The following is a 4,783-nucleotide window of genomic DNA, read 5'->3' on the forward strand; positions in this document are numbered from 1 at the left end:
GAGTGCTGGGATTAAAGGCGTGCGCCACCATCGCCCGGCTTTATATACGGTTTCTTACTGGCAGGACTTTCCTGGGTTAAGATTTTCAGCGTGGGGATCGGTAGAATCTCAATTCCTGAGTTTAGGACCAGCTCAGAGATTGGTTGGATTTCATGCTCAGGGATTGGTTGGTTTTCATGCTCAGGGATTGGTTAGATTTCAAGTTCTGAGTTGGTTAGGGGCAGAGTGTGTTTTCCTTGGCTCTTAGGACCAGAGTGTTCTTTCATTGGCTCTTTTTTACCCTACAGTGTCGTGTGACTTTGTGGTATTCCTTGGCTCCCAGCTGCCAGGACACCATTCCATCCGAGCTGAGCTGTAATGCTTACACTCAAGACAAATGTTACTAGGGACTGTAGAATTGCCATCCCCCTGCCTCTTCCACTTATCCTTACATCCATGGCCAGTGAGAACCCCTGTTGGGATCCTTGTGGAGGGTGTACTTAGCAGTGTAGCAGTCAGTGGCTAGTGTTGGTCTTATGAAGGAGACCAAGAACATACTGTTCTTAAGAACCTTCTGGACTAGACAGGCTGACGTGGGACACAATGGACCACTGGGCAACCTTTATTTAATGAATAAAGTGAACAAGCCATTGGCTTGAAGAAGCCAGTATACAATAAGGAGACTCATTAGGTCTCTAATCATGTGCTGGTTTAGGTTGTATATTTTGTGAGTGTAAAACTAAGTAAATAAGCTGAGTGTGATGGTCCTGCATTGGAGTCTAAGCTACTGCAGAAGTTGGTGGCTGAGGATTGCTTGAACCAAGGAGAACAGGACAGAAAACATTTTTAAAAAATTAAAAATTTCCATTAGTTGTCCTGTATTGATGCCTGTCATGAAGGTAGATATGCGTAGTTAGCATAACGAGTAATGTTTTATTATGCTGAGGGTCATCACACTGGGTCTCCCCCTCTAAATTCCTAGATCCTAAGTCAATCTCCCCCCTCCCCCAGGCTGCTCACCTGGGAGACATATCTTAGCTGAAGATCAGGACCAGTCTCCACTAGAAGTCTCTTATTCTAGGGTGAGAATTCCGGGGGAGACTCCCCAGCCACAGGGCCGATCAAGGTGGTGTCTCTCCAGATATGCAGAGCATAGCGTTGCTCTTGGTATCTGCTTATATACTGTCCAGTAGGTGCCAGACTCTGTCTAGCTATCTTGAGTGAGCAACCTCACTGAGTTCTGGTAATCAGGTGCAGCCTTGGGTGTGGTGGTGCTCCTGGCTAGGCTATTTTTATTTGACTAAAAGGCATTTTTTTCACTGTGTTCATTACAATACCTCAAGATGAAGAAGAAGCCAAATGCTGCCTGCTGCTGCTGCTGCAGTTTCTTCTTCTTCTTCTTCTTCTTCTTCTTCTTCTTCTTCTTCTTCTTCTTCTTCTTCTTCTTCTCTTTTTTTGGTTTTTCATGACAGTTTTTTTTTTTGTTTTTGTTTTGTTTTGTTTTTCAAGACAAGGTTTCTCTGTGGCTTTGGAACCTGTCCTGGAACTAGCTCTTGTAGAGCAGGCTGGTCTTGAACTCACAGAGATATGCCTGCCTCCTGAGTGCTGGGATTAAAGGTGTGTGTCACCACCGCCCGGCCATGACAGGGTTTTACTTTGTAATCCCAACTCTCCTGGAACTCATTCTGTAGACCAGGCTGACCACAAGTTCACCTGCCTCTACCTTCTAAGGGCTGGAACTGAAGGCATTCACCACCACTGCCCAACTGTCAAATGCTTCTTAGGCTATGTCTATTCCCCAACATATCCAGAGGGGAGTAGAAAGACTTGGTTGTAGCAAGAGGCTAAGGAATCTCAATCTCTCTCTTTCTCCTTCGTGTGTGTGTCTGTCTGTCTGTCTGTCTAACTATGTAGCAGTTTACTTCAAATTTATGATCTTCCTGCCTCAACCTCCAAGATAAAGAAAGAAGTCTGAAGACTCCAGACTACTTGGTAAAGTTGAAATGTGTACAGTGGCCACTAAACAATACAGGCATATGGCTAGGAAGTTAGTTCAGCTGGAGAAATTATTGTTAAGAACATATGTTTAAAAAAACAAAAACAAACAACAACAACAAGCAAAGCTCTTGTGATCCCAGAGCTGAAGAGTGAAGACAGGTGGGACCCTAGGACTCACTGGCCAGCTAGCCTAGCCTGCTTGGCAAGCTCCAGGCCCATGATAGATGCTGTCTTTAAAAAAAAAGGTGGGTGGTGCCCAACAAGGGATACTCAAGAATGACTCCTGGCTTCTACACACATGTGGGGAGCCATTCCCACATACTCCATTGCAAGATGGCGCTGACCATCAGCACCACCACCGTAATCAAGCCAGTGCGCGCATGTGCATGGTAAATGACAGTTTACCTTGTCAAGCCAGTGCGCATGCACATAGTAACTTTCCATCCCTTGCTCTTTGCCTCTCCCGTGGCATCATAGGGTTTGACAGGCTGCAGCCAGTCAGAGTTTGCCACGTCCGAGGCGAGGACTGTTAAGCTATATAAGGGCCGGGTTTTCGACCCTTGAGGTCTTCGCTCTGTAAGCTTATGCTCTCCCTCTCAAGACGCATAAAGCTTTTCTGCAGAAGGATCCTGATTGTGCTGCGTCGTTCTTGCTGGTGAGACGGTAGCGCAGGACACACACATGCATGTAGAGAAACCACACACATACACACACACACATAAACACATACACACATACATATAGGTACACATAAACACATACACAAATACACACAATGTACTTTAGTTCTTGAAAAATTTGTCTATGTTGCTTACTGAGGTCTGTCGTTCACACAAAGTGACTTCACCTGCTCAAGTGCAAGTATTATTGAATTCCTACTGTGTGTGAAACATGCTATGTTAAGATGAGTGAGACACACAGACAGACAGCATGAAGTCACCCCAAAGAGGAGGGAATATCAGCAGCTAAGCTTCACAGAGCTGTGTGCCATAGTCAAGTGTTGTCCCATCTGGGAGGAGGATTTGTCAAGTGTCCATTGCTAGGCAAACTAAGATTTGTTCCTGTTTATAATAATTCAGTGAGAAATTAGGGCAACATGAGGAGAAGGGGTTAACTCTTTAACTCTTTAAAAAATATTTATTTAAAAGATTTATTTATTTATTTAATGTATATGAGTGTTCTATCTGCCTGCATGCCTTTATACCAGGAGAAGCATCAGATCCTACTAGAGATGGTTGTGAACCACCGTGTGGTTGCTGGGAATTAAACTCAGGGCCTCTGGAAGAGTAGCCAGTGCTCTTAACTGCTATGCCATTTCTCCAGCCCAACCCTTTAATTCTTATATGTAAATAAAAACATTTCAAAATCGCCAAGCTGGGCTGGAGAGATGGCTCAGTGGTTAAGAGCATTGCCTGCTCTTCCAAAGGTCCTGAGTTCAATTCCCCGGCAACCACATGGTGGCTCACAACCATCTGTAATGATGTCTGGTGCCCTCTTCTGGCCTGCAGACATACACACAGACAGAATATTCTATAGATAATAAATATAAATAAATAAATATTAAAAAAATCGCCAAGCTACCATCTGCATGTTCTTGTAAAAAATACTTATTTTTATTTTATATGAATGTTTTGCCTCCATGTGTATTCATGACACCACATGTGTGCACGTGCCCTCTATGGGCAAAAAATGCAATTGGATCCCCTAGAACTGGAGTTATAGATGGTTGTGAGACACCATATAAGTTCTGGGTCCTCTGAAAGAGTGCTCTTAACTGCTGAGCTATCTTCCAGGCCCAGCTGTTTACCAACAGATAGAGATTAGAATATCCTTGGTAGGACAGGTTTTTCAGTCAGTGGGAATGACTCTTCTCATGAGATTTGATTCACACCCTAAAGATCAAACCTATGCTGGTAGCTGGATAACCATAAGAGCAAGATAGAAACTGCTCTTAGTTTATTTTCTCTTCATTCCCTTTCTTACTGTCCCTTAATTAAAGAAAGTATGTGTGCTAGGTAAGGCTAGATGGACAGAACCAATAGGACTGTAAAGGGGATCTATTATATTGCAAACAGAATTTACTAGAAAAGCTTACAGCCGATATGGGCCCTGTAGTTCAGCAATGGCTGTCTGCCTGCTGGAGACACAAAGAACCTAGTGGCTGCTCAGTCCAGGGAGCTGGATGCCTTAGCAGTCCCAATGTGGCTCTGAAGGCCTGGAAGATTCTTGGGGAGCCACAGGTCCAGGTTGGAGCCTGACATCAGTGCAGGGTAACAACAGTTGCAGCAATGAGGGTTGGCACACTCTCCAGTGGGAATTAAGACAGGCAAGGGAGCTGCACTGCTATTCTCTGCACATCTGTGTCAGGCTCACCTGCTAGGAGGTCAACCTACTCCTGAGGAATGTCTTCCCCCCACCCCAGTCAAGCTTTCCTGGAAATGTTCTCAGAGACCTGCCCATAGGTGTGTCTGTTGTTCATTCCAGATTCCACAGAACTGACAACCAAGATAATTCAGCCCGGCTGGAGAGAAGGCTCAGGAATTAGGAGAATTTGCTCTTGACCTGAATTTGGTCCTTAGTACTAACATTGGGTACCTTATAACTGTCTATAACTACAGCCCTAGGGAATATGAGACACCCCCCCCCCATGGGCACCCACACATGAGTACACACACACACACACACACACACACAAATATATATATATACTTAAAAAAACCAATGTTTATCAGTGAGTAAAAACTGACTCTAGGAGCAAGTATGAGTCTATGCCTGCTGCTGTAACAGAATACCTTACAGTTGGTAA

This window comes from Microtus ochrogaster, chromosome 19 (genome assembly GCF_000317375.1).
Source record: "Microtus ochrogaster isolate Prairie Vole_2 chromosome 19, MicOch1.0, whole genome shotgun sequence".
Lineage (NCBI taxonomy): Eukaryota > Metazoa > Chordata > Mammalia > Rodentia > Cricetidae > Microtus > Microtus ochrogaster.